Source organism: Rhodnius prolixus, unplaced genomic scaffold, assembly GCF_049639745.1.
Source record: "Rhodnius prolixus isolate KJV_2025 unplaced genomic scaffold, Rpr scaffold_2, whole genome shotgun sequence".
Classification (NCBI taxonomy): domain Eukaryota; kingdom Metazoa; phylum Arthropoda; class Insecta; order Hemiptera; family Reduviidae; genus Rhodnius; species Rhodnius prolixus.
In genome coordinates this window covers 31,614,865-31,627,422 of record NW_027411592.1, presented here as the reverse complement: position 1 = coordinate 31,627,422, position 12,558 = coordinate 31,614,865, and the positions used below count along the sequence as shown (strand labels likewise).

At 34.8% G+C, this 12,558-nt stretch overlaps 1 long non-coding RNA gene across 1 annotated transcript; it reads right to left on the bottom strand.

Moving 5' to 3' along the window:
• Positions 1–1,116: 1,116 nt before the first annotated feature.
• LOC141449484 (uncharacterized) lies at positions 1,117–9,547 on the bottom strand. Its single transcript, XR_012455540.1, has 4 exons — positions 9,343–9,547; positions 1,990–2,203; positions 1,609–1,797; positions 1,117–1,522 (listed from the first exon to the last, which is right to left on the bottom strand). It is a non-coding gene; the product is annotated as an uncharacterized lncRNA (long non-coding RNA).
• Positions 9,548–12,558: the final 3,011 nt, after the last annotated feature.

Genomic DNA, 12,558 nt, shown 5'->3' with positions numbered 1-12,558 from the left:
CGAATTACTCATGAATAGTTTAAAAATAATCTCTTACCACCTTGAATAAGATTTTTCTGTGTTGTACAATCCCCAATCACTTTAAGAGCTTCATTATCTTTCTGTTAGATGAGAAAAGTTACGCAAGTACAGAGGAATGTCTTTCGGGAAGCTGAGAAATTGGTTACTCACCTTTGAAACCTGTAGTTCAACAGCGAATGTCCACACAGTTTCCGTATCAGTAAGCAGATCAGCCGACAAACGCAGCTACAATTTTGATCCTCTTTGAAGAAACAGAGATAAGTAAAGTAAAGTAATCGCCTATTTTTTCAGGCGGGGCTTAACGTCCAACTACCAATAAGGTGTCGTGGACGGAGGCGACTAGCAAACATACTTTACTGTAAATTTCTTTTATTAACCATTAAATAAAATCCAAGGCCTAAAGACCGGGAATCGAACCCAGTACCACAATACATACTCGTATTAGCTTCGCAGGTCTCGCCTCTAACCGCTCGGCTAACGTGGCGCCTAAGAAGCAGAGATAATAATTTAAATCGTTTGTCGAGTACTTGTCTTTTAAGTAGGGTATGAAGGTTCCATTTGAGTCGGTTGTCGATTTATATCCTTAAATAGCCAAAAAAGGTGGTCAGCAGTCGGAACTGAAACTCTACTCAGATATGAAAGGGAAAATGTAATCCACCTTAATGAAAAGTTATATATTGGCATTTAGACTCATTAATTTTTATGCTCCATTTTTCAAACCAACTTGCTAAAGATGTTAGGATGGTTTTGAAGAGTTCTAAAGGCGAGCAAGGGATCATTATAGGGAGAGACGACGGTAGCGTCATTAGCAAAAGTGAAATTAGTGAGAAAGGAGAGATAAGTATGTTAGTTATAGAAGCCGTGCACAGGTGAGGACCTAATTATGCTTCCTTCTGGAACCCCTGTGAAGATGGGGCAAATCTAAAACAGACTGTATACCATGGGTTTCCCGTAATAACGCTCGGTCAGATACGAACTTAAAATCAATCGAGACTGGGTTAAAAATTTTTGTATGAACTTTACTGTAGTATAACTACTCAACAATGGTTTTATTTTTATGTAAATTTTTAAGCCTGAAAACGTTATTTTTTTTATATCAATTGAATATTTTAGTTATTATGATTTTTATTTATTCTCAGATAGAATAATATCAAACAGAAACTAATTTCTCTTCATTCTGCAGTTAACAATCTCGATGGCCAGCAATTCGTAGAGACCGCAGACATATTGAGGCTCTTAAGTAGCGCCTTTGTTCTGCAGTCTTCATTGAACATACACTACTTGCTGGGAAATAAATCGCTCCTCTTTGTTTAAGGAACCAATGAATTCCAGTTTAGGGAAATGAGCCAGTCCTTGAATCTCAGGGTTGATGACGCAATCTGAATTTTTATCTCCAAACATTTTCACGAGATAGTCCTGCTGTGTTTCTTATTATCGGACTTCTTTCAGGTCTCGGGGATTTCCTTTCCTTCCTTTACAGTTCTACGTTAGCAAAAAAAATCTGGAAACAAAACAACTTCTTTTCCTGAGTTCATTTTTATTTCAACTTAAATGTATATGAAAGAGGAGAAAGAATGATTACCGCACCTTCCATTGTAAGCATTTTTCTCAGAATTTCATAAGATTGTCACTGAAGGTTTTCCAGCTCAAGTATCTGCAGAAGTAGCTGCAAATTTCTGCAAGCGTGAGCTTCGAGGTATAAGAAACTCAATGCAATATAAGGTGGTTACATGAACAGTTTATTTGTACTTACGAGGAATTAAACTTTCTTTTCAACTGAAATTATAACACACAAGTTCGAACAATATTAAATTAACGACGATTTTCTATTATTACAATTATAACTTATAAAGATCAGTATAACTATTTAAATTGAAATCTAAATAATAATGTAAAAAGAACTTAAAATATCAAGCGCAGGCAGATTTAAAATTAGTTTGAAGAAGATTAGATTAGAGTTTTACTTACGAAACATCGGTTCTTGAATGCTTGAGAACAACAGATCGCAGCGACGACTTTCTAAGAAGACCGACATGTTGCTAGGGTACGTCCTTCTCTAAATACCTTTTTATTCACAGTGATACTAAAATCAGGCTAGCTAGCAGCTGTCATTGTAAAACAAACCCTCTGAGACGTCATGTTTTACCTTTCTTGCTTTCAATCGGTATTAAAGTACCTTTCTCTGTATTTATAAAAGAATATTCCTTAATTTTTACATTTATACAATCTGCTAATTTTCTTATTAAATGATTCACTAATTGATATGCAATTGGACCTAGACTCTGCTTCGAAATTAGTAAAGAAACATTCAATGCGCCCAATGGCTCGGAATTGAAACACTGAACTACGATGTGAGTAAAACATGAAGAGAACCCGACAGTCAAGGCGACACAATGCTGCAGCTTCTTTCCAGATTGATGAGAACAAACTCAATCATTAGTCAAACTGAAACTGAACATTAATTTTGTGAACTTTGCCAGGGTTCTCAGGTAACAATTGCCAGTCGACGGACTAACATTGGGCTGCTCTGTCACAATTGTGGAAACGTCAGCTATTGCTGTATACGGATGTTACGAATATTTTATTATGGAACATCCGTATAATCTAGAAGTCAATTTTGCGGTAAAACTTGCGAGTAATTAGAACTCTGAGGATTACTGGAAGCGTGATAACAAGTGATTATCCCCCCAAACTCTTCTCTTGATTATCCCCCAATCACTTCTGACATTCCTAGACAATCATTTTATTCCGTATTGATTTTACTTTTGCCATTATTAGCCTTTCATTTATTCTATTTTTAACTAATTCCTTAACTATTATTTCTATTTTATTTTTTATATTATTTTGTTGCAAAACACGAAATGCGTATTCCTTGGTTTGTGATTTCTTTTTATGGTCCCTCAGGCTGTTAGCTGGCTTTAAAGATCTGCTATGTGGTGGGAGAACAAAGAGAATGCATTCAATATTTTATTAACAAAAAAAAAAGTACAACCAAAAATGGCGCAGACATTTTATAAAAACGGCTCTTGTTCGTTCCCATTAAATAATTGAAATATTTCAACTCTTCTATTGTTAAAAATCTAAATCATAATACTTTCAGACAATAAATTAGTTAACAAAATAGAAATGGAAATATTAAACTGCAGAAGTCCAAAAGAGTGCAAATGAAAGTTCTTCTGGTTTAGAGAGAGAATTCCTTTACTCCACTATTACAGCCTTCTAAATCTAAACAGAAAGTAAACGTGTATCTGCAGTAGTATAAAAGAAAGGCCCTTTTCAGGGAGAGTTATGTGACAAAGAAAGTCCTTAACACTGTGTAAACAGGGATATTTTAGGGTCGCCTTTAACTCTCTCAGCACCGAGAAGAAATGTTCGTATTTGTTGATCCTAAACAGACCTTAGGTATTTTGCTCCGTTACTACTATAATATTTTATTTACATGTTTTAATAAAGTTTCTTTATACTTTGGCCAATACAAATATTCAGCAAAAATATAAACTTGGGCAGAAAATATAAAACATAAAGAAATAAATCCTGAGCTTACAGTCCCAAGCAACTAGAGCTCTGATATACATGGAGTTGTCCTCAGGAACTAAAACAAATTGTGCTTCCAATAGAACGCTGACTGGCGATTTCAGTATTAATACATAATTAGAAAGGAGAAAAGTTTATTGTCGTGACAACAAAATTGTCGTAACTATAAATATAACTCGATAAAAAACAGAATATGTCATTTTAAGTTTTACTATAATTGAAAACTATAATACAGAAAGATTGTCAAAGTAAGTGGTTTGGATCATTAAAACTGTCCGGTAGGACAGTTGTATAAGGGTTGATCGTCAAAAACTGCACGAAAAAGCGTAACGTTGAAAAACTCCCAATTTTGACAATTTTTTTCTCTTTTTCTATAAAAGATAAAATTCCCAAATTTTCTTTAAAATGTAGGGCAAATCCTCCTTTACAACTGTAATTTTTTTGCAACAACATAGATATAATAGATTTCGAGAAAAAAGTTGCCGAAAATGAGCAAAAACGGCATTTTCAAAAATGGTTGTTGTTGTTGTTGTTGTTGTTACCTTTTTTGTAAACTGCGTAGCGCCTAAACGCGTGAACCGATTTTCATGAATGAGGTGTCATTCGATTCGGAATTTTATGTAGATGTGCCTTTTGGGGGTCTCGACGCTGTACATCGTATGGGAGAGGAGTTAGCCCCCTTTATGTAAGGCCCCCTCTAAAATTATTATTTCTAATTTCTCTGTAAATCTTGGCCCGATTTTGATAAAATTTGGTAGGATGATAGGGTTAGGGCTCCCCTACGTAACATTAAAACGACATTCTGCTCTTACACTTGTTAAGAGGAAGTATAGCAATCGTTTCAAATTATCGAGACGTGAACCGATTTTCATGGATGAAGTGTCATTCGAATCGAAATTTTGTTCAGACTTGTACTTTAAAAATCTCGACGCTATGCCTCATAAGGAGGGGAGTTTGCCCCACCCAAATAATAGACAAAAAGAAAAATCTATCCAAAAGGTACAAAAATCTCCTTAACAAAAACTTACAGTTTAAAATGTTAAGTATAAGGGTTGATTAAACGCCAAAATGCACACAAATCAGCAGGTAACCAACATTTCATTCATACTTCATTGATATTATTTAAGTAATTTTACTGCATTAACTTTTCCTTCACATTTTTAGAATTTATTAGATGTCACAGACCCTTATGCTGGCCAGTTCATTCATAATCTGTGACATCTAATAAATTCTAAAAATGTGAAGGAAAAGTTAATGCAGTAAAATTACTTAAATTTTTATAACTAATTATGTTGATATTACTCACCTTTTATTATTATATCAAAAAACTTATAATGAATGAAATGGCCAGCATAAGGGTCTGTGACATCTAATAAATTCTAAAAAATTTAATAAAAAGTTAATGCAGTAAAATTACTTAAATAATATCAATGAAGTACGAATGAAATGTTGGTTACCTGCTGATTTGTGTGCATTTTGGCGTTTAATCAACCCTTATACTTAACATTTTAAACTGTAAGTTTTTGTTAACGAGATCTCTTTAGCAGCAATGTTTGATTTTTTTTCCAAGAAAAATGATGCACTTGCATTTAAACCAATTTATGAGCACAAAAAAAGTACATTTCCTTATTACCTTCCCTCGTTCATATTGATAACGCTCTAATGTTGAGTGAAATATACTCGCATACAAAATACGAAATGAGTGCAGGAACTATACAATAGTTAATAATAGTTAGAACTATACACTCTGTTACTTATTGAAGCGTCGGCAAGGAATGCCCAAGAGGAATCGAGAACAGAGGTTTCTGGCTAAAAGATTTATACGGGTTGAAAAGTTTCTGAAGTTCCTGGCATGAAGAAGAAGTAAAGGTACTAATAAATGGTATTTTAAAGAACATTAACAAAAGGAGGATATTGGACTAGAGGAATTGGATTCATTTAGGTGAAAATCCCAGTTCTATTCCGAACGCCCGGTTTTAAGAAACAGCTAACTAAACTAATCATATGTTAATAATGTCAATTTAGATCTGTTTTCAAGAAGTTAGCAATTTCAATATAAAAAATAAATGAAGATATTTTGATCCAAGGAATCAAATGAGGAATTTATAAAAGTGATGGTCATTTCTTATCATTTCCCTAGCAAATAGTTGTTGCATTTGGTCACAATTTCAAGTCTTCGAAACATATCTCGCAAGAAAAATGGCATAACTTGAAAAAAAGGATAGCCTTTGGGAGATAAAGTTGTGAAAAATTACGACAAATTGTACATGGCATTATATAATGCAAGACTTGTACGATAAAAAAAAAAAGTATTAGCAAAGTTTTCCGGGTTGCCATCTTGGAATTAGGATGATAAATTTTCAAATAGTAAATTTTCTTTTAGCTCTCCAGCCAAATTTTATGTCTTGCGCCATATTCCTTGCTGGCCCGGGATCAATATAAATGTGTACATAGTCATGAAAGGACGCTTACATATTTATTTTTTTAGATCATCATTTTCAAAGCAATAGAAGTATCCTCTAAGATCTCAGAGCAAGGTGAGTGTAGGAATTATATTCAGATAGCCAAATACACAGAAAACGTTCAAATTGGATTGGTAACATAATCTAATGTTGGTTTTTACACAAATTTATTCATAATTAACTTTTACAAAATAATTAATATTAAGAATAATACAATCTGAAATAGTTTTTGATTTGAAAGAACTTCATAAATGTGATTTATAATTAGGTTATTTCTTAATGCTCTTTAAAGTGTAAATGGAATGCAAGGCTGTCTTCTTTCAGCAGATCCTCACTGGCACACAGGTTGCTCTTCAGGGAGGAAGAGTCTTACCAACCTCAATAGTATTTTAGATAAGTTGCCCAAAGAGGTGCCACTTTCAGGCAACTGATGATCAGACAGTGAAAGTTAGTACAAGACATGGTCGCAAGAACCGTCATGGTAAAGGAGGGGATCAAATCCATTAAGGGCAAATTCTGTTTATGGGACGTGTAATCGTCTCATATTACATCCCGGTAGTGATGTATGGTTCACAATCGTTAAAACAGTTATTAAGCTGAGTAACTAAGTATGAGTCGCGTAATACCTCGTATAAAGATTCGTGAATTGGATGTTCACAATCATTGTTAGACACATGTATCGTTTATTGGTATGAGAGCCAGAAGGAATGCAGATAATGTGAATGCAGAAGCACTATTACGAATAGGATACGAATATTACGAATAGAATTATCGTTAGAAGTTTTCATTTTCATCTTGTTGACGTAACTATTTTTAGTTTCGTAAATTGGATTATGAAGTTTATAATGAATGAATTTAATGATTTAAATTGCCAAATTAAATCATTTATTGATTCTAGCTCTCTTTCCACATACCACCAAGTCTTTCCATAATGCGATTGATATCTAAAAAGAAGATTGAAAAAGCTCAAAAAACAAGTATATGAAGCCATGGGAAAACTTTTCGTTCCAATAGACACCGAAATGGATACAGAATTTGTATCAAAATTATCTAGTATAAATACTCTTTAAAGTGTAAATGGAATGCAAGGCTGTCTTCTTTCAGCAGATCCTCACTGGCACACAGGTTGCTCTTCAGGGAGGAAGAGTCTTATCAACCTCAATAGTATTTTAGATAAGTTGCCCAAAGAGGTGCCACTTTCAGGCAACTGATGATCAGACAGTGAAAGTTAGTACAAGACATGGTCGCAAGAACCGTCATGGTAAAGGAGGGGATCAAATCCATTAAGGGCAAATTCTGTTTATGGGACGTGTAATCGTCTCATATTACATCCCGGTAGTGATGTATGGTTCACAATCGTTAAAACAGTTATTAAGCTGAGTAACTAAGTATGAGTCGCGTAATACCTCGTATAAAGATTCGTGAATTGGATGTTCACAATCATTGTTAGACACATGTATCGTTTATTGGTATGAGAGCCAGAAGGAATGCAGATAATGTGAATGCAGAAGCACTATTACGAATAGGATACGAATATTACGAATAGAATTATCGTTAGAAGTTTTCATTTTCATCTTGTTGACGTAACTATTTTTAGTTTCGTAAATTGGATTATGAAGTTTATAATGAATGAATTTAATGATTTAAATTGCCAAATTAAATCATTTATTGATTCTAGCTCTCTTTCCACATACCACCAAGTCTTTCCATAATGCGATTGATATCTAAAAAGAAGATTGAAAAAGCTCAAAAAACAAGTATATGAAGCCATGGGAAAACTTTTCGTTCCAATAGACACCGAAATGGATACAGAATTTGTATCAAAATTATCTAGTATAAATACTCTTTAAAGTGTAAATGGAATGCAAGGCTGTCTTCTTTCAGCAGATCCTCACTGGCACACAGGTTGCTCTTCAGGGAGGAAGAGTCTTATCAACCTCAATAGTATTTTAGATAAGTTGCCCAAAGCGGTGCCACTTTCAGGCAACTGATGATCAGACAGTGAAAGTTAGTACAAGACATGGTCGCAAGAACCGTCATGGTAAAGGAGGGGATCAGTAAACTGTGTTGGTGGAATTCCAAACACATTATCTTAGTACCTTTCTTTTAATCTAATTCTAATTGTTACAGGTATTGCAAATTATTCTTATAAGTGTCCCTCGGCTCCGTACTGCTTTCCCGGAAAGCAGTATAGGATGTAACGAGGGAGAAGGAGGTGCCATCCGAGCACGAGGTGATTTTAAGGGACGAGACGGCGCTAAGGTCAAGCTGTCGACGCGCCGGAAAAAACAAATTAATATTAATAATAATAATAATAATATAGCATACTGGACTCCCACGCGGAGGTCCCGGGTTCGAATCCAGCAGCTGACCCTTAGATTTTCTCTTCCTAGGAGCTTCTTACAGCTCACTGTCCGGTGATGGACAGTGTTGTCTGTAACGAGAGAACACTGTCCGGAGGCCGGCAGTGCACTGGAAAAAGCTCCGGGCGCTAATAACCTTGGATGTTGACGCGCCTTAAATCATTAAAAAAAAAAAAAAAAAATAATAATAATAATAATAAGGGAAGGGATTAGCTATGAGGTTAGCATACTGGACTCCCACGCGGAGGTCCCGGGTTCGAATCCAGCAGCTGACCCTTAGATTTTCTCTTCCTAGGAGCTTCTTACAGCTCACTGTAAGTGTTGTCTGTAACGAGAGAACACTGTCCGGAGGCCGGCAGTGCACTGGAAAAAGCTCCGGGCGCTAATAACCTCAGCTGTTGATGCGCCAAAAAAAAAAAAAAAAAAAAAAAAAAAATAATAATAATAATAATAATAGTTAATGTACAGCGATTCAGATCTGGCTGTTGGCTTCTTTATGATCATATAAAACACATCCAACATTACTAGTATTATATTTAAATTCTTTATTGTTTTAGTATTAAATTAATTAATTTTTTAAACTTTTTTTGAAATATTTTTTGGGACGGAATTGTGTTTAGATTTTATTTTATGTTGCATTCGGTTTAAAGTTCAGTTGTCAATAAATAAAAAGCTTCTTCTGTGATGTTACAAAAATATATAAATTTGCGAGAAAGAAAAAAAAGAAACCAATATGTAATAAATAAATAATAAACGCAAGTTTATTACGCGTACATGGATGCTGTGATGAATAGTCGAATATGGCAGTGGTTACCTGAACACGGAGTGATAATATAACATGAATATAGAATAGAAAGGTATAGAGACTGCGGGTGGACATTTGTTTCCATTTTTTTTAACATATAGTCGAATTTTTTTAAAAGAAACATTACATTAAACTAGAACTGCAAGTTTTACATTACCTACTCTTCAACAAGTGCCCTAGATGAGTAGATTTTTTGGTTTTCCTTAAATATAGAATGCAAATCACAGATTTATTGATTATCATGGGTATTGAGATTTCTCTAGGATTCAGCACAACGAACAGAGAGACAGGTTGAGAGGAATCTGCCAGTGCTAGAACTCTGTATAGCTGTTGTAGGCGAATATTTTAATCTCTTTAAATCATATTAATTATTAAATAATTATAATAATACGTTCATATGATATATGTACATATGTAAGATATATTGCATCTAAAAAAATTATTGAAGCTACAGGTATTTGTTTTATATTTATATAGCGTTGTGTTCTTTTGACTGCCTTAACCCATGTTTGAGAAAAAAATAAATAATAAGAATTCATTGTAGTTGTTTTCTTTATCTTAGTAAATCCTTCAGGGTCTATAATGTCGCTTCATTAGCGTCTTCTCAGATTATTGTAGAATTAGTGGATGAAGGGAGTATAGCAGGATTTTAATGGTTGTTAGATTTTTGTGAAAATTAAGGAAGCGAGAATTGATATGCTCGGAAGATCTGTAGAAAATTAAATTAGAGACAGTAGTGAGCTTTGTCAACGTGACAAAGTTCTTTAGGTTGGGAGCTCTGATGACGGAAGTTTCGAGGGATTCCGCGGTTTGCCAGGGTTTTGGGTTAAGTTGTTTGTTTGGGTTAAGTTTGTTAGTTTTGTAAGTTCAGGTTAATTTCAACAGTCACTCTAATTTTTTGACTTTTTCAGTTTGGTGTGCGAGTCCTGAATTATTCGCTTCTATCTACAATTCTAGGTAGCACAGTGGATTGATGATCCGTTCTTTTAAAACTAAAAACCTCTTTTTTAGACTTCAAAATTAAAATTTGCGTGAAATAATAAAAAATGATTCCAAAAATTAATTTGATAAGATTGCGATGCATTGCTTATTCTAGATGTCAAGAGAAAGCCTTGAAGCAGGATGAAAATGTGGACTAAGGATTTACCAATTTAATAAGGCAAAAACTGTATTATTATTTAATAAAAGGGCCAAAATAAAGTAAAAAAACAAAAAAATATTCTAATTTATTAGGATAAAATGTGAATAGGCTGTGAGAGCCAACTCTATGTCGGTATATATTCACTCAGAATAGCTAAGTGGCCAGCGGAAGGCGGTAAGTTATTGCGAAAGCCACCAGGAGACAGTACATATTCCCTCAGATCCTCTGTATTTTATCCTCAAGAGAGGAAAATATCACCATTTGGAAAAGAAAGTACTATGATTTAAGGAAGAATAGATATAGATCCTGTAGGAAGAAATAGCAGAAAGCGTAAGGGAAAATAGCAAACTAAGAAGCTGTTGCTCTTCTGGAAATTAAACTAAAAAAGAAAGCGAACTTTTAAAGTGCTCCATTTAAAATTCCCTTTCAAGGTGCAACAGCTACGACCTGGCTGCCGCTCTAGATGCTTTATGTGAAATACAAAAATAAAGACCTTTTTTTCTACACTCCTTTGGGTAGAGTATTATGTATTCCATTCAGCACTGAATGAGTTGCATTTCCATTTTCCAAGATCGCAGGAAAATGGTTCTACTCTCTTCTTCAAAACAAAACATTTTAATTTTTAGCTTAACTAACTGACATCTACTTTATGGTACATGTGTCATAGTTACGTACCTATTGGCTAGATTTAGCTAAACATTAGAGTCGTTTAAGTTTACTTGAAAAATTCTGTTGATGTATTGATGATTGGGACAAGGGGCGGTTCCTATTCCTCAAAGCTCCTAAGCCAAAGAGCTAATTATACCATTCCCTAGACAATCTAGAAGTTAAATCCTCACCTTCTTGCAAGGTCCACGATCTTTCTGTTCACTATTTTCTGTTATAATATGATCTCCTCTCTGGCTACAAAGTGCCAAATATCTCATATCGCTGTTTCCTAATGGCTACGCAGTCATACAGATTATGAGAAGCCGTTTTCTTCTCTTCCTGACATAATCTACACAAAAGGTTTCGAGCAATATACGAGTTGTGGCTATTAAATAACGGGACTTTTGCTGTGAAACATTTTGTTTTAAATTTATAAATATTTAGTTATTATCACCTTCAACAGACACTCTTCCCCTATTCCTACAACGCACCATGCGAATTCACCATTGTTCGAAACAGTGTTGGAAGTCTTTTTCTGTGAGCTCCTACATGACGCATGCCGCTTTTACTTTCACAGCTTCAACGGACTGAAATCGTGTTCCTTTTAATGCAGATTTGACTTTGGGGAACAGATAAAAGTCACGTGTGGCCAGGTCAAGCGAATAAGGCGGATGGCCTAAAACTGGGATGTTGTACTTTTGGCTAGAAACGTCTTGACAGACAATGTAGTGTGAGCCGGCGCGTTGTCTTGATGGAGAACCCGTGACTTGTTCTTCCACAAATCGGGTCGTTTTTTTTTTTACTCTTTCACGGAGTTGAGCAAGCACCTCACGGTAGTAATGTTGATTAATTATAATCGATATTTTCATCCATTTTAGACGTGGAAGGGCGACCCGAGCGGTCATCATCTCCGACGTCTTCTCGGTAATCTTGTAAACGCTTGAACAACTCAAAAACTCGCGCACGTGATTAATATTTATTGGCATAAACGTCTTTTAATAAAAGATAGGTTTCAGTAGCGGTTTCACCAAGTTTCATGTGAAATTTCACAATTCGTTGCTCTACTACATGTGTAGTATCATGTTTTCGGCAAAACGAAACTAACACCTCTTACACAAACGACGGTACCGGTTAGACAGATTTCTCTACAAACACGTGAGACGCTGCAATCAAAATAGAAGGCTTTACGCTGCTCAGCTGTCGGTCGTTAGGATTTGGTGCATGCACAGTTCTTCTGTAGCAAATAACTTCACCCTTTGAAGGTGTTTTCTGAATCTACTGTACCCTGGGAGGAGGGCCAGTCATCAGAATAATCTGATTCATACCTAACTTAAGGGACGACTCGGTTCTGTCCATCGGCATAATCTTTTTCCCATGTTTAATTCTTGGAACAGAATTAAATAAGATCCTTCCCCTCTTATAAATTATTACCCACAATTAAGGCAAAAAAGTAATTTAAATAAAATGTTTACTGTAAATAATATAAATAAATGCTCCATAATAAAATATTACGAAGTACACGCAGTACAGTATGTTTGTTCTTCAAAATTTAATGTTCTGACACAATAGATCATAATGGCAATC